Source organism: Myotis myotis, unplaced genomic scaffold (assembly GCF_014108235.1).
Source record: "Myotis myotis isolate mMyoMyo1 unplaced genomic scaffold, mMyoMyo1.p scaffold_m19_p_3, whole genome shotgun sequence".
In the NCBI taxonomy this organism is placed as follows: domain Eukaryota; kingdom Metazoa; phylum Chordata; class Mammalia; order Chiroptera; family Vespertilionidae; genus Myotis; species Myotis myotis.
The window spans coordinates 106,215,195-106,233,946 of record NW_023416335.1 but is presented as its reverse complement, the minus strand read 5'-3'; the positions used below and the strand labels follow the sequence as shown (position 1 = coordinate 106,233,946).

The 18,752-nt window shown below is 35.9% G+C and overlaps 1 non-coding gene across 1 annotated transcript; it reads left to right on the top strand.

The window, feature by feature from the left end:
* Positions 1-16,814: 16,814 nt before the first annotated feature.
* LOC118652251 lies at positions 16,815-16,918 on the top strand. Its single transcript, XR_004966518.1, has one exon. It is a non-coding gene; the product is annotated as a U6 spliceosomal RNA (small nuclear RNA).
* The last annotated feature ends 1,834 nt before the right edge of the window (positions 16,919-18,752 follow it).

Here is an 18,752-nt window from a genome sequence, read left to right as displayed (position 1 = left end):
GATTCTCACAGCCACTTGGCCTGGAGTTCAAATCCCCCCAAGTATTACCTACAACAATCAAGGCTTAACTACAACAAGACTGCACACAAAGACCACTAGGGGGTGCACCAAGAAAGCATAAAAAAATGCGGAGACAAAGAAACAGGACACAAATGTCAGAAATGGAGGATATAGAGCTCAAAACCACACTTTTAAGGTCTTTCAATAATTTTCTAGAAACTGCTGATAAACTTAATGAGATCTACAAGAAATCTAATGAGACCTTCGACGTTGTGATAAAGAACCAACTAGAAATTAAGCATACACTGACTGAAATAAAGATTATTATACAGACTCCCAACAGCAGACCAGAGGAGCGCAAGAATCAAGGCAAAGATTTGAAATGCGAAGAAGCAAAAAATACCCAACCGGAAAAGCAAAATGAAAAAAGAATCCGAAAATACGAAGATAGTGTAAGGAGCCTCTGGGACAGCTTCAAGCGTACCAACATCAGAATTATAGGGGTGCCAGAAGATGAGAGAGAGCAAGATATTGAAAACCTATTTGAAGAAATAATGACAGAAAACTTCCCCTACCTGGTGAAAGAAATAGACTTACAAGTCCAGGAAGCACAGAGAACCCCAAACAAAAGGAATCCAAAGAGGATCACACCAAAGACAGATCATAATTAAAATGCCAAGAGCAAAAGACAAAGAGAGAATCTTAAAAGCAACATGAGAAAGAAACTCAGTTACTACAAGGGAATACCCATATAACTGTCAGCTGATTTCTCAACAGAAATTTTGCATGCCAGAAGGGAGTTGCAAGAAATATTCAAAGTGATGAATACCAAGAACCTACAACCAAGATTACTTTATCCAACAAAGCTATCATTCAGAATTGAAAGTCAGATAAAGAGCTTCACAGATAAGGAAAAGCTAAAGGAGTTCATCACCACCAAACCAGTATTATATGAAATGCTGAAAGGTATCCTTTAAGAAGAGGAAGAAGAAGAAAAAGGTAAAGATACAAATTATGAACAACAAATATGCATCTATCAACAAGTGAATCTAAGAATCAAGTGAATCAATAACCTGATGAACAGAATGAACTGGTGATTATAATAGAATCAGGGACATAGAAAGGGAATGGACTGACTATTCTTGGGGGGGAAAGGGGTGTGGGAAATGCGGGAAGAGACTGGACAAAAATCGTGCACCTATGGATGAGGACAGTGGGTGGGGAGTGAGGGCGGAGGGTGGGGTGGGAACTGGGAGGAGGGGAGTTATGGGGGGAAAAAAGAGGAACAAATGTAATAATCTGAACAATAAAGATTTAATTAAAAAATAAAAAATAAAATATCTATAAAAACCTCTATGTATTTGAAAATTAAAGACTATACTTCCAAATAAAGTATGTTCAAAGAAGAGAGCATAGAGAAATTTAAAAAGATTCCAAACTGATAGAAAATAAAAACATATGATTTATGGTATGCAGCAAAAGCAATCCTTACATGGAAATTTGTGTGCCTAAATTATCAATATAAAACACCTAGAATCAATCCAATCCACATTTCTAAGTTGACTTGCTCTTCAGAGAGGCTTTATATAAAAAGCAAAATCAGAGAGGACACATGGGAACTCCACCATGAACTGAAAGTGTATAAGAAGAACTGGGAGGTGGCAGCGGTGCTCATGCATGTGGTACCTCAGGGGGTGTTTGAGGCACGTACCTCTGCACCCAAGGAACTAGGTTGATGCTGCTCATTTTATGTTGTGAGTCTGTTGTATGAAATGTCAAAACTTTGTAGACCTTTGTTTCTCTTGGTCTGTTTGCTTCCATCATCTCCCTGACAGCAGTGTATTTCTTTCAGAACACTTATAACTTGCATCCAGCACTAGTTCTCAATGAGGCTTTTGAGCCATTGCATTATTGTTGTTTTTGTTTTTTGTTTTTTCATTTTCATCTTTAAAACATTCTTTAAATCTAGCTTTCCTTAACTTTGATGTCAGTGGGAAGAAATGGCAAACTTGACAAGAGAGACATTACATTAGCAAATGTTCACTTATGGCAACCATAGGCAAATTTTGAAAGATTGGGGGAATTTTGGCTTTGTGTGAGAGTCCTTGCATCTCCAACCTGAACAGAAGATGATATTATTCTTGTTTTTTTCCATCTTAACTTTAAATGCCTAACATCTCTCCTTTACAAGTGACAAATTGTAATTCATCCTATATAATAAAAGTCTAATATGCAAATTCTCCCCTCAACCAGGAGTTCAACCAGGAGGAGGGGCTGGTGGCAGCAGTGTCAGGTGGCAAGCAGCAGGCAGCCCAGGGAAGGGAGGTGCCCTGGCTGGCAGCCTCTAGGGACCCTACCGTGCATGAATTTCATGACTGGGCCTCTAGTTCAATTATAATTTTGAATTTATTATCAGTGAACTGCTGTTGGGTGGTGGCCAGGGCAGTTACTAGCTTGAGCTTGACACAGATAAGCATTAACAGGGAGAATCTTCTAATGGTAATACATGCAACTTTATAGCCCTTGAAATTAGCCAGGAAATGTGATATGTGCCATACTCATCCTCACTAATTGAATACAGGGGCAAACACTCTGCCATTCTCACTTAGTAGGAGTGAGAGACTTAGAGGTAACTTGCCCAAGCTGTGTAGACAGTAATTGGTGACAGGAAATTTGGCCCAGCTCCAGCACCTGTGTTTGTGACAACTATACTGTACTACTTTGCATCCAAGTAGGTAAGCTCCATATCAATATTTTGAGTTTCAATTGAAAAATTATAATGTCATTATTTTAAGTCAAACTAAAGCAGCTGCAAGACTCAATCACAGGTGGACAAAGTCCTAAAAAGCTGACACATTTTACACAAAACATATCTAAGTGTTAAATGAGATTATTAATGAAAAGCACTTAGAATAGCATGGTGTAAGAGGGAAAACAAGTCAAAAATGGTCATATGATTGCTTCCTAGAGTAGTGAGTGGGGTTCAGGAACTGATCTACCTACCTTAATTGAGCAAACAGACATCATATCTGGAGGGCACAGAAGTTTCAGATTTAAATCTAGAACTGTTCAATATCAGACTATATAATCAAGTAGGTCAGATAATAACAACAGGGTGATCTTCCCTGGTAGCTGAAATTATAAGATATAAAATGTGGAAATATACCCTACGCCCCATTTTTATCCCTATATTTTAGAGAAGCAGAAGTAGTCAGCAGAGAGAAAAGAATGAAGCAGATGTGAAGAGAGAAGCCTAGACAGGACAACAAGTTCTAATTGTGTGGAGATCAAAAGTCCAGTTTATTTCTGAGGCTTGGTGACATTCTTGTTCTTAAGCTTCTTTTCAATGTATGAGAGAGTTCTTCTCTGATCACCCAAGGTAATTTTAAAATCTGCTTACATTTCTATTTTTTTCATAAAACTTATCTATCACTTCCTGGTATGATGCTATGTATTAACTTTTTTTTATTTTCTAAATTGCTTATAAAAAGTTAGAGACTTGGTCCACTCTTCTATTCCTAGATCCTATAACACAGTACTCAGCATGTACTCAGTGTTTGCTGAATAAATCAATGATATGACTGAAAAACTCAATCACAATTGTCCTTGTCATTAAGTTAATTTTAGCTGAATTTATATTTTTTGAAAATCAGAGTTATAGTCGACCTGCAAGAGTAGCAGTTTGGCTGAAATGCAAAAATATTAACAAATTAATAATAATGTATTTCAGCCCAGCCGGTGTGGCTCAGTGGTTGAGCATCAACCTATGAACCATGAGGTCATAGTTCGATTCCTGGTCAGGGCTCATGCCTGGGTTGCAGGCTTGATCCCCAGTGTGGAGCATGCAGGAGGCAGCCGATCAATGATTCTCTCTCATCATTGATGTTCCTAACTCTCTTCCTCTCCCTTCTATGAAATCAACAAAACTATATTTTTTTAAAAGAATAATGTATTTCAGTGTGGGTATCATTGGATTCATATTCTTTAGTATCTTTCTGCTTCCTAGATCTGGATGTCTTTTCCTTTTCTCTGTTTAGGAAAGTTTTCGGTCACTTTTCTCTCTTCTCTTTAGAGGACTCCTATAATGGAAATATTGTCTTGCTTAATAGTGTTACATAAGTCCCTTAAGCTATCTTTATTCTTTTTAAATGTTATTTTTTCTTTTTGCTGCTCTGATTGGATAAATTTCATTGCCCTGTCTTTAAATTAGTTGATGCTTTCTTCTCCTTGATCTAGCCTGTGTTTGAACCTCCTTATTAAAGTCTCTGCTCATTTATTCTATTCTTCAGTTATGTAATTTTGGTACATTTTTGTATTTTCTATCTGTTGGTTAAAATTCTGACTCTTTAGGCACTGCTCTCCTGGCCTCAGTGAGCATTTTTATGACTATTATTTTGCATTTTTCTATTTGACAAATCAGTTATCTTAATTTCAGTAAAATCTGATTCAAGAGTTTTTCTTGTTCTTTGGTGGGGGGGGGGGGGGCGCAGATTCTTTTTTTCCATTATTTTTCTTAATTCTTTGTATTGTTTTCTGCACATTAGATAAAACAGCCAGGTGGCTCTAGTAGAAGATGGACCTTGTCAATCAGCCCAGCCCATGCTCCTGGCTGTCTCTCAAATTTTTCTGATTGTTCCAGCTGCTTTCTTTGTTCTTAGTGCCTCCCAGGAATTGATGAAGTGCCCAAATCTGTCAGTGTTCTACAGGGGAGGATCAAAGTTAGCACCTAATTTCAGGCTGGATCATTATGTGGCAGCTGGGAAAGTATGCAGTTAGAACTCTTATTGGGAAGAACTAGGAGGTGGGCATTTTTGCTTGTTCTCATTGTGCTGGCCCTGGGTATATAGTTATAAAGGGGTGTTACATGAGCCCATTAAAAATTATTTCTGCCCTGGCCAGCATGGCTCAGTTGGTTGGAGTGTCAGCCCATACATACACTGAAAGATAGTAGGTTCAATTCCTTGCTCCTCAAGGAAAAGCTTGGAATTGGGGATACCTTCTCAATTGCATGGCACTGAGCTGGAAGTGTGGGTTTATGGTGAGAGTGTCTATCAGCTTTTTCTTCACAATTTAATGTAGGTATTTTCCCATTTGCCTCATGTGTAGGAGTCACTGTCACCATCTTTGCAGCCACACCATCCATTTTTACAACTCACTCCCAAATGTGTTTAAAATGAAAAATTAAGAAAGTATAAAATGTTTTATAATGAACATAATTATATATCATTCTATATGTAGTCAGGGCTGCTATGCACATAGAAATTATCCATTTATTCATAAATAATATTCATGAAAAAAATTAGATAATTAAAATCTTCCATCAAATTCAGTTATTGAACTATACTGAGAGGAAATGAAATATTATCTAATTTCAATTAATTAAAATTTAAATTATATTTTGCCACTATAGTTAATATCTAAAAAGAATGGAAAGAAAAAAATGTGTTTGGAAAAAAATTAAGACTAAGTTAAATTTGACATGATAATGGTCTTTATCAAGGCTTCTCAACCTCAGAATTATTGATGTTTTGAACTTGGTAATTCTCTGTTCTAAGTGCCATCCAGGCATTTAGCATCTCTGGTCTCAACTCACTAGATGTCAACATCATCCAATCCCCCATAATCATTACTATAAAAATGTCTCCAAAAGTGGATAAACCACAATTAGTTGAGAACCTCTATTATATATTAACATCTTGGGTACCAATGACTAAACAAGTTATTTTGTAAGTAAAACTTTTTGGTATGACAAGTCAAATATTCTATAAGACAACAAAATTAGAAAAATTTAAACTTACAAAGCAAATATATTCACATAAAGTACTTACGTTTGAAAACATATTCACCAGCTTTCCTAATGTATTTCAAATGATTACAGATAAATGTACTATATAGTTCCTCCTTTGACTAGAACTGTTTTACTATTCAGCAGGAAAATATAAGGAAAACAAGCAGTGCAGAACAATAATACCTAAAAAATAGAATTAAGGGAGATAAACCCAAGTCACCCCTAAATTGTAATTTGAAGAGCATAAGCCAGCAGAACACAATGGTCCTACTGAGCTGAGGCAAAGGTTATAGCTCAGGGAGCTTGAAGCAGCTCAGATGTGTCAGGCAAGGAACTGGGGGGAAGGGAGCAACAAAGAATGTGTTCTAGGAACCTGAATAAGGGTCCTTGGGGCATTTGGTTAAGTGTTTATCTACACCCTCCTATGGTAGGATCCCATGAGTCCAGGCAAAAAATAAATACCAGAGAACCATAAAGTGAGAAGCTACCAAGCTTACACAGGTGACCCTTCTGGTTCTGAATGTGGTTACTTAGATCTTACAAAAAGAATATAAAAACAAAAACATGGAGCAAGAGGAAAAAAAACTAATCCACAAATAAATTAACAACAAAATTCAGAAATTAACATTGTAAATTAAACACTGCAGAGGTAAAAAAAAAAAAAAAAAGATAAGGGGGGAAAAAAGCACTAATCTGAAAATACAGTAATAAATGTTAACTAATGTTAACTGAAGAACAGAGAGAATAAAACTTTAAAAATTAATAGCCACTTAGTGACCTGTGGGAGAATATCAGTCAGTCAAACGTGTAACAGGGGACCAAAATGAGGGGGCAGACCAAATAGCTGAAGAAATAAGGATCAAGCATGTTATAAAATGAATAAAAATACAATCCTACAGATTCTCAAAATCCTACAGAAGCTCAAAATACACCAAGCAAGATAAATACACAGTATAAGGAGACATTGGAACAAATATGCTAAAAACTAATATTTCATGCAAAAAGGCTCACTTCATACAGGAAAACAAAGAACAACTGCTAACACCATGAGAAACCATAGGATGGCAGAAGAACTGAGCAACATTTTTCATCTCAAAATAAAAATAACAATAGAACTGTCAACCAATAAAGTTAAACATAAAATTCTTTTGTAAAACAGTAAAAATAAAGAGATTTTCAGACAAAATCAGAGTGAATTTGTCACCAGCAGATCTGTACCATGAGAGATGTTTAAAGATCTTCTTCAGGCTTACTGAAAATTAAACCTCAAATTTATACAAAGGAATAAAGTAAATCAGAAATGGAATATACATAAGAAAATATGCAAGACTTTCTTTTCTGTTCTTTAAATCTTATAAAAAGATAATCCACTATTTAAAGGAGAAATAGCAATTGCTCTCTGTGATTAATATTATCTGTGGAAGTAAAGTGTATGACAATAGTGCAAAGAAAAAGTTTCACCTCCATATTTGATTCAGTAGATATGGGGTGGGGATTGAGAATTTATTTTTTAACAAGTTTTCAGTGATTTTAAGGCTATGTCCAGGAACCACTGTTTGAGAACCACTGAATTATGAATTCTATGCTAGCCCAATACAAATGTCAGCAAGTTTTTTAAATTAAATTGACAAACTAATTGTAAAGAGGTTATAAAAATTAAAAGAACATAGAATAGCCAAAACAATCTTTTTTAAAAGTATGAAAATTATAGGACTTAGACTACCTAATTTTAAGATGTGTTATATAGCTACAACATTTTGCCATAATAATATTTGTATAAGATACAGGAACAGAAAACAGAGTCCAGATATAGATCAATTCATGTAGGATAAACTTTATCAATGTAATATAATAGAGTAAAGGATAGTCTTTTCAGCAAATAATGATAAAACAACTTTATATCCACATAGAAAAAAAATCCTTAATCATTAAATTATAGCATAAATTAAAGTAAGCTAGAAAATATCACAGGCAAAAGACAAAACTATGAAAATTCTAGAAAATAAGTTAAGAGAATATTTGAATTATATTGGCAAAATTTCTTAGAGCACAAAAGGAACAAACCATAACAAAAACAATGCTTAGAGTAGATTCCATTTAAATAAAAACCTTTTTCTTCTCAAAGAGACAATTATGAAAATAAAAGAAAAAACAATGGCAGGGAGAAAATAATCTCAATTCAAATATTTAACAAAAGAATTTTATATAGAATAACTAACATCAATAATAAGATGGCAAAAAAGTTTGAACAGACCCTTCTAGAAAAAGACAGGCAAATTACCTATGTACATGAAAAAAATGCTCAAAATTATTTTACACAGGGAATTACAATTTAAAACTACAGTGATGCATCACTACATCTTGATGCAGTGTTCAGGGACCACTAGAATAGTTAAAATAGAAAAGATCATCAATACCAAATGTTGATGAGGATGAAGCTCTCTTCATCTACTGCGCTGGGAATATAAAGGGGGACCATGATTTCAAATTGCTTTTTTGAAGTTCTATAAAGTTAAGTGTACACTTGCCATATGGCACAATAATCCCACACTCAAGTATTTACCCAAGAGAAATAACTATATATATATATATATATCTATATATATATATATATATATATATATATATATATATAAAGACTTCTAAAAGAATGTCTACAGAAGCTCTATGAATAATAGCCCAGAACTAGAAACAAGGAAATACCCATTAGCCACAGAATGGATAAGTTGTGTCATATGTATGCAATGTAAAGGGTGGCTCAGTGGGTTGAACATAGTCCCATGTACCAAGTAGTATGTTTCCTGGTCAGGGCATATACTTGGGTTGTGGGCTCAACCCCCAGTTAGGGGCATGTGGGAGGCAGGCAAGAGATGTTTCTCATTGATATTTTTATGTCTCTCCCTCTCCCTTCCTCTCTCTCTAAAAAATCAATAAAAACATATTTTTTAAAGTAAAAGGAATAATCTACTGATCCACTTAACATCATGGATGTCAAAAACATGCTGAGCAAGCAAGGTTAGATAGAAAAGAGTGTCATATATCCTATGCAACTTCATTTACATGAAGCCTTAGGAAAACATTTAATTTATGGTGATGAAAAATAGATTAGTTATTGTCTGACTATTGAAGATATGAAGAATCTTTTGTCAGTGATGGAAATGTTCTATACCTTGATTGGGATGATAGATACATGTGTATACACATTTTTCAAAACTGACTAAAAGTGGCTGTATTATATTGTAGGTAAATTATATATAAATGTAAGTAATCTCAAAAGAAAATGTACAAAGAGGTAATCAGGAGAACCTATATTATACATTACATAAAAACTAAAGTATTCTTTTTTGAGCAAACTTTATTGTAAACGTTTCAGATCTTAATTTTAATAATACATCTTGAGGAATTTAATATCTAATGACATGCATTTTACTCTTTCTGTATAGTTCCATAATATAAATTATTAGCTGTAGATTTTGAGAAAATATATTCTGGCTAGCAATTTATACAAGAAATAATATGTATATGTATACAAAATTAAACAGTTCAAGTTTCTCAAAGTTGTAAGTGTATTAATATTATACCGTAATATATAAGTATAAAATATTACCCAATCCATATTTTGATAGTATTTGAACTCCAGCAAATCATCTAATAACAACAGCTTCATATAACAAAATATTTATGATTTTGACTAATGTCTGTGCTGCAAGGATGCAATTATCACCAATAATTATAATCCAAAGACAAAAAGAAATCTGAAGAAAGGACCAAGTTTTCTTTGTCACTATGACAGTCTAATTTTTTTCTTGGTTAAATGAAAATGATTGATGGATTTTAATTTCATTTTAGCCCTTTAATTCTACAGTAAATAATTAATCTTTTATGATGAAATGTAGTCATGTTTAATAATTCTGTCATTGTCTTTCACTGTAGCTCTGATTCTTAAAACCTTTGATCCTTAGATTAGGTTTGGCAAACTTCCTTTTAATGTGCAGACAGCCATCTTTCATCAGATGCAGATTAACTGGGATTAGCTAGCTTTCAGAGAAAGGGCATCCAGGACTCTGTTTTCTGCAATGATCCTCTTTCTGTAGATTATAGGAAGATGCAATATACAAAATATGACAAGTTCTTCAATTTATGACTTGTTTAAAACTAAAGAGAATAGAGAAAATGGGGTGGAGAGGGAAACTGTGAAAGGTTTTTAGGAGATGAAATGTAAAACTAGACTCCTGAGTTTAGAAGGAAACAGAAATATTGAGTGAAGCGAGAAGAGAAAGATACAGGGAAGCTTTCCTGAAAAATAGTATCTTTCATGAGGAAAATTCCTGGCATGCCTTGTTTTAATGGGGTCTTTCATAGCTTATACAATTCTCCAGAATGAATTTTGAAAGAGAGTCCATTGAAGGCTAAATATGGGGTTTTCCCTGAAGTCCCAGGAAATGAGTAGGTGGGTTCTAGTTGCAGTCAAATAATTTCTTTAAATCATTAGCAATTTAATTTTCTAAATGCAGTTGAATCTTTTGCAGCTCTCGCCTGTAGGAAAAAGCTTATAATTTTTTTTTTTGGAGGGTAAAATGTAAGTCATTTTTAAACTTCCAATATCTTTGAGTTACCTAGTCTCAGAAAATAGCATCACTACTGTGTAAGCAGCATGGTGCCAGTGTATGTGCACAGTTTGCACACAGAAACACATAATACTTGGCTCAACTGAAGGGAACATGTAGTCTAGAGAGGAACTCAACAACTAAAGCTAGCAAGGATTCTGCAACTATGGCACTTTTGGGTTCCCTGGGTAGCTCAAGCTATGACAAAAATTAAGGTGGCAAGCTTTGAGGATCCTAAACATCTTTCACAGTTTCCCTCACAGTGGGTGAACATCTACCTCATGTGATGGGGAGGGTGTTATATGTGGTGGATGAAGATAACAAATCTAGAGTGATAGAAGAACTCAGTTTGCACATGTAGCTCTCTCTTTCCTGTACCATCAGGGCTGATCTATTAGCTCATTCCCTTCAGCATACAATTTTTTTAATTATTGTTCTTTAAAATATATTTTATTGATTTTTTACAGAGAGGAAAGAAGAGGGATAGAGAGTTAGAAACATCAATGAGAGAGAAACATCGATTAGCTGCCTCCTACACACCCCTTACTGGGGATCTAGCCCACAACCAAGGTACATACCCTGACTGAAATCAAACCCAAGACCCTTCAGTCTGTGGGCCAATGCTCTATCCATTGAGCAAACCAGTTAGGGCTCAGCATACAATTTTTAAAAATTCCCAGTTAATGTGGCTCAGTGGTTGAGCATCAACCTATGAACCAGGATGTCATGGTTCAGGGATTCCCAGTCAGGGCACATGCCCGGGTTACAGGCTCCATCCTCAGTGTGGGGCATGCAGGATGCAGCCAATCAATGATTCTCTCTCATCATTGATGTTTCTATCTCTTTCTCCCTCTCCCTTCCTCTCTGAAAGCAATAAAAATATATTTTAGAGCATTTCTTTAAACCTGTTTAGTCTTCCAGCTAAAACTCCATTTGGCTCCTCCTATTTATAGCAAAATAAATAAATACATATATATATATATATATATATATATATATATATATATATAGTGAGGCAAAAGTACTTTTATAGTTGTTCATATGGAAAATAACACAACAATTAATAAATAATAATAAAGAATAAACTGTGTTTCACATACTTACAACTGTAAACCTATTTTGCCCCACCCTGTATTCATACATAAATACGTATAAATATTTTATTTATTTATTTATTTAAATATATTTCTATTGATTTCCGAGAAGAAGGGAGAGGAAGGAATAGAAACATCAATGATGAGAGAGACTCAATGATCCGCTGCCTCCTACAGGCTCACTAGTGGCGATCGCGCCTACAATCCAGGCATATGCCCTGACCAGGAATTGAACCTCCTAGTTCATAGGTTGATGCTCAACAACTGAGCCACCCTGATGGGTGAAATATTTTTTTTAATTCTCAAACTAAACTCACTGTTTTCACTTTCCATTTTTGTCTCTCATTTTCTATCTTTAAGTTGCTTTTAAGTAAAATAAATTTTATTTTAACCAGCTTCAAAGCTTTATTAATTCCACAAAACTTTACCAATTACAGTGTTGTTTTTTTCAAATCTTTATTGTTCAATTACAGTTGTTGCTTTTTTCCCCCCCATAGCTCCCCTCCACCTGGTTCCCACCCCACCCTCTGCCCTTACTGCCCCCCTACTGTCCTCATCCATAGGTGCACGATTTTTGTCCAGTCTCTTCCCTTTCCCCCCGAGAATTGTCAGTCCACTCCCTTTCTATGCCCCTGATTCTATTATATTCACCAGTTTATTCTGTTCATCAGATTTTTTATTCACTTGATTTTTAGATTCACTTGTTGATAGATATGTATTTGTTGTTCATAATTTTTATCTTTACCTTTTTCTTCTTCTTCCTCTTCTTAAAGAATACCTTTCAGCATTTCATATAATACTGGTTTGGTGGTGATGAACTCCTTTAGCTTTTTCTTATCTGTGAAGCTCTTTATCTGACCTTCAATTCTGAATGATAGCTTTGCTGGGTAAAGTAATCTTGGTTGTAGGTTCTTACCATTCATCACTTTGAATATTTCTTGCCACTCCCTTCTGGCCTGCATAGTTTCTGTTGAGAAATCAGCTTACAATCGTATGGGTACTCCCTTGTAGGTAACTAACTGTTTTTCTCTTGCTGCTTTTAAGATTCGCCCTTTGTCTTTTGCTCTTGACATTTTAATTATGTGTCTTGATGTGGTCCTCTTTGGATTCCTTTTGTTTGGGGTTCTCTGCACTTCCTGGACTTGTAAGTCTATTTCTTTCACCAGGTAGGGAAACCCATTACAGTGTTTATATAGAATCTCAACTCTTGAGATAAATCCTATTTAGCCCATGCATAGCTACCATACTTATGAGCTGAAAAACAGGGCAGATTTGTTTCCTGTACCTCTGTGGGTGTAGTGTGGAAGACGGCTAATTCTGAGAATAAACTTCAAAGGCATAAAACGAATCTTGTTTACACCTTGATTCTAACAAATGAATTTTTAAATGATTCTTGCATATGCAGGCCATATTATTATGTAACATTTTGTTAGGTTTTATAAAAGCATGGTAATTATGTTAAACAAAATTTAAATATTCTTATCAAGACATTTAGGAGTGAATAAAACGATGCTTTGGAAAATGTTTAAGAACAGAGATAAAATAAGATCACCAAATACTTACAGGTGATGAATCTTGATAATGGAAATAGGAGAATTCACTTTATTAAAATATTTTGCTGTATGTTTGAAAATTCCCATAATAAAAACTAAAACAAAATAATGTACTAGTTAACTTTTTTTCTATGTATATAGTGTAAACAAAACTCCAGATATGCACTTAATAATAAATAACTGAATTTCCATTCAGCAGTTAGTGGTTAGTTTTAAAAGTAACACAAATGCCTATTTATACAAAAATTTGGGTTGGCCATATATTATTCAATAGGGTGCACATAACTATAAATAGAGACTAGGAAATTACATGCTTAGTCAGTTTGAAGTCAGTTTATATAAGTTTTTGAAGTCAGTTTGGCATTTGACTTAGTTACAAAAAATTTTTTGATATATTATGTAAAATATATTTTACATGAAATTTAAATTATGTATGTATGAATATGGCACATACATTTTATGTACATATGTATATGGTACTAGAATTAGGTCTACAAATTTTGTAAAAATACTGCATATAAAGTAGAACTCTCATTCAGCAAAAGCAACTACATAATACCTATTATTTTTCAAATGATCCATGAAAACTATGTACCAACCCTTTCTATGACTAAATCATGTCTTGGATAGTCACAGACAAGCCATTCATTGATACAATAATAAAGCAAAGCAAGTTTACCACCATATTATCTTATAAGACTCATGTACTAGTAAATTCTCAAAAAATGTGGGAGAACAAATTAAATTCCCAGTATAAACTATAGTGTGAATTGGGTTTCTGAAATATGCATATCAAATTATTTTTTACTCAAAGGACTAATATTAAAAGATAATCCTTGTTTTAGATTTACAATTTCTTATCATATGAGGAATTTGTAACTTCCTGAAGATAAGGACAATTTCCAATACCAATATAACACAAGCTACAAATACAAGTTTTAACTTCCTAGCATCCACATTAAAAAGAAAGTTAAAAAAAATAGGTGAAATTAATTTTAGTAATATAATTTATTTAGTTCTATATATACAAAATATAATTTCAGCATAAAAGCAATATAAAATATGTTAATTAGATGATATATATTTTGTTTTTTATAGTAAGTTTTTGAAATCTACTGTGTATTTTATAATTATAGAACAGCTCAATTTGAATGCTAAATTTTCATTGAAAATACTTGATCTGGATTTATATTTTATAAAATTATAGTTGAAAATGTAGAGTTTATATATTTGTTCAAATATTTGCAAAGTTTTTAATAACTTAATAAATATGAATTTTTATTTAAGTGAAAATTAATAAATTAAAATTACAGCTCCTCACTAGTCAAACAAATCAAGCATTCAGTAGCCACCTGGAGCTGGTAGTTACCATACTAGACAGCTCTGGTTTGTTGTCTTTCAACCTGAGTAGTTGAGACAATGGAAGTGAAGAATGTCTAATACTCATTTATTGTGTATGTTTTAAAAGAAAAACATGAGGAAAATAAAAATGATTTTAGATTTTTCTCCCCCTCAGAAAACTACAAGACATAATTTGATTATTTCACTTTTATAGTATTTAGCCACAGATAAAAAATAAAAGTTATAAAGTCTGTCTCATACTCACCATTATACATTTAAAAATTGCATTATCATTTAGAGCATAAGTTATTTGCTTCTGAGTAAAAAAACTTTGTAGCTATTTCTCTTAAAGGTACAAAAATGCCTTATGATAACTAGCTTGGATTTTTCCAGTTTTATTTCCAAGCTCCCAAGTATGGGCTGGTTTCAGCCTATAAGAGCTGATGTGGGGCAACTCTGAGCCACGGGTGTCTTTCTGAATACATTCTCACTGACATGCAGACACACATGTTGCCAATGGAAATTCACCAGTCTTCTGCATGCATTAGAACACACAGTCTCTTCTCTGCCCTCCACTCTGGATTATTTTTTTACATTCCTCATATTTTTTTTTCTAATTACAACTGTATGCAGCTTCACACTGGGGCTGTAGGCTGTGGGTTCTTCAAACACGACTGAATTACAGGGACATAACATGTTCTTTAAATTCAATAATTTATTCCAGTGTGATTGTAAAAATCGAACACATTTAGCACATAGTGAATATGCCCCACACTGATCTAAGAATGTCTCTTGTTCCAGTTTATTCCATCCTCCCACCACCCCTCAAAGAATGTATCACTATCTTTCTCATTTACAGAGGTAGTAACCATAACACAGAGAGGCTGGTCAACCACTGTCAGATGGCAGAAAGTAGAGAAGCTCGTATTTGAATTGAGAACTCTGGTCACAGAGTACCTGCTTATCCTCTCTGTTTCCTCACTTTAGTCATCTTTGGCCCAACCTCTGGACAGTCATGTCCTTAAGTCAGCTTGTTTCTTTGGGATAACATTTCACTTGCAGCTGCTGGTCCTATTATTCCCGGAAATATAAGCAGAATAGACCCATATGGACACTGGTTTCAGGTTAATACAGGTGTTTGAAGCCAGGATTGCTCTTAGCCCAGAATACATAAGAAATAATACCATTGCCCCATCCTGGGCTGGGCCCTTCAACCCCTGAGCAGCACACCTGCTATCAGGGGACCCACACAGCAGAGCTCAGGTTACTGGAGCTTTTTTCAGTAACTCTGGATTTAGGACTTTTACTCGAATCCTATATAATAAAGAGCTAATATGCAAATGGTCTTCATTCCCTCATGCCCTTGAACCCTAGTGCCAGGGCCGGGGGACCTGAGGCTGGGTCAGAGGACCTGAGGCTGCACAGGAGGGCCTGAGGCTGCACCCACCACCCAGCGATGGGCCAGGAGACCTGAGACTGCATGCCCCCTATGGGGCTTGAAGGGGGTGGGGCTGGGCCAGGTCTGGGTCTCACGCAGTTTCAAGGCTCATGTGGGTGGGTGAGGACTTGACTCTGAGTCCTATGGCATGCCCCAGACTCTGACAGGAGGGAGCTTTTCATATACATTTTACTAATTTTCTTTCATCTCTTACACTTCTATTATAGAGAAAGGGCAAATAGCAATATTAAAATATTTCCTCTAATTAATTCCCTTTTAATGTGCACGAATTTCACACACCAGGCCACTAGTCCAATATAATAAAAGCATAATATGCAAATCAACCAAAAGGCAGAACAACTGGTGGAACAACCAGTCGTGATGACGTGCATTGATCACCACGGGGCAGACGCTTAATGCAGGAGCTGCCCCCAGCCCACAGGGCTCAGGCCAGCCAAGGCAGGTGCCAGCAGGGGACCCCCCAATCGCCCCGCCAGTTGCCCCACAGATCAGCCCTGATTGCTGGCCAGGCCTAGGGACCCTATCCATGCATGAATTTCATGCACCAGGCCTCTAGTATAAAGATATAAGTGAGACCCTTTTACCTCCTGACCATAAGATCCCTATATTTGTAAGTATCTTAAATTTGACTCCTATTGAAAGTATCCTGTTAACTAATAGCTTTTTCCTGTCACCAGTCAACCTCGTTTGACCTTTTTATAACTAATTTCTATTTTGATTACTTTTTTAAAAATTGGCTGTTAATATATATATAGGTGAAAATGCACTTCTCCCACCATTTTTTGTTAATCCTATATCTGTCATTCATTTTTTCCTGAATTGAAGGAAATGCTGATGAGGTTTTGGTTTTGTTGCTGTTGTTGTTGTTTTTAAGTAATTCTGGATAGCAGAAAATAATTGACATTTTTTTTCCTACTGGTCCAGCCAATCACTTACTGAAGATTGGGTAAATATATTTAAAAACGTACTGCTGTTCTCATTTCAGCAGCACATACACTAAAACTGGAATGATACAGAGATTAGCATGGCCCCTGCACAAGGATGACATGCAAATTCGGGAAGCGTTCCACATTTAAAAAATAAATAAATAAAATAAAAACTAAAAACATACTGCTAATTAATCCATTTTTTTAATTAAATCTTTATTGTTCAGATTATTACATTTGTTCCTCTTTTTCCCCCCATAACTCCCCTCCTCCCAGTTCCCGCCCCACCCTCCGCCCTCACTCCCCACCCACTGTCCTCATCCATAGGTGCATGATTTTTGTCCAGTCTCTTCCCGCATCTCCCACACCCCTTTCCCCCCCAAGAATAGTCAGTCCTTTCCCTTCCTATGTCCCTGATTCTATTATGATCACCAGATTATTTATTCACTTGATTCTTAGATTCACTTGTTGATAGATGCATGTTTGTTGTTCATAATTTGTATCTTTACCTTTTTCTTCTTCTTCCTTTCAGCATTTCATATAATACTGGTTTGGTTGTGATGAACTCCTTTAGCTTTTCTTTATCTGTGAAGCTCTTTATCTGACCTTCAGTTCTGAATGATAGCTTTGCTGGATAAAGTAATCTTGGTTGTAGGTTCTTGGTATTCATCACTTTGAATATTTCTTGCCACTCCCTTCTGGCCTGCAAAGTTTCTGTTGAGAAATCAGCTGACAGTCGTATGGGTATTCCCTTTTAGGTAACTGAGTTTCTTTCTCTTGGTGTTTTTAAGAGTCTCTTTTTGTCTTTTGCTCTTGGCATTTTAATTATGATGTGTCTTGGTGTGGTCCTCTTTGGATTCCTTTTGTTTGGGGTTCTCTGCTCTTCCTGGACTTGTAAGTCTATTTCTTTCACCGGGTGGGGGAAGTTTTCTGTCATTATTTCTTCAAATAGGTTTTCAATATCTTGCTCTCTCTCATCTTCTGGCACCCCTATAATTCTGATGTTGGTACGCTTGAAGCTGTCCCAGAGGCTCCTTACACTATCTTCGTATTTTCGGATTCTTTTTTCATTTTGCTTTTCCAGTTGGGTGTATTTTGCTTCTTCGCATTTCGAATCTTTGACTTGATTCTTGCGGTCCTCTGGTCTGCTGTTGGGTGTCTGTATAATATTCTTTATTTCTGTCAGTGTATGCTTAATTTCTAGTTGGTTCTTTATCACAACATCGAGGGTCTCATTAGATTTCTTGGGGATCTCACTACATTTATCGGCGGTCTCACCAGTCTTTTCGAGGGCCTTACTAAGTTTATCTGCAGCTTCTAGACAGTTCTTGAGAGACCTTAAAAGTGTGGTTTTGAGCGCTATATCTTCCATTTCTGACATTTGCATCCTGTTTCTTTGTCTCCGCATTTTTTTATCTTTTCTTGGTGCACCCCCTAATGGTCTTTGTGCGCAGTCTTTTTGTAGTTAAGCCTTGATTGTCATAGTTAATACTAGGGGGATTTGACCTCCAGGCCAACTGGCTATGAGAGTCAGCTGTGTCTGCAGTGGGAGAGCTTCTGTGCTGGATCTCTAGGGCGGTACTAATCTGGCGTTTGCCTGAGGCTATCTGGTAAATGGCTCTGCGCAGGGCTTGGGCGGGGTGGGTTCCCAGGGATCAACAGGCCGGCGGAGCGAGGAGTTATGGCTGCTCTCAGTTCCGTCCCTAGGGGCTCTGCCTCACAGAGTCCCAGAAACCGCTGCAAACCTCAGAGAGAAAGCTGCCTTCGATTTCCGACCTAAGCCAGACAGTCCTGCTTCTCCCGTTTGAGTCTGGGTCCCTAGAGATTCGCCTGGATCTGGAGCTCAGAGTCTGAAACTCCCTCCCGATTGAAAACAACAACCGCGCCCTCCGCCACCAGCCCACTCCGCGCGCACTCCGAACCTTAGTATTTCACTTCAGCACTGCGCCTCCTCTGAGTCTGGGTATGATATTCTCTTTCCTCC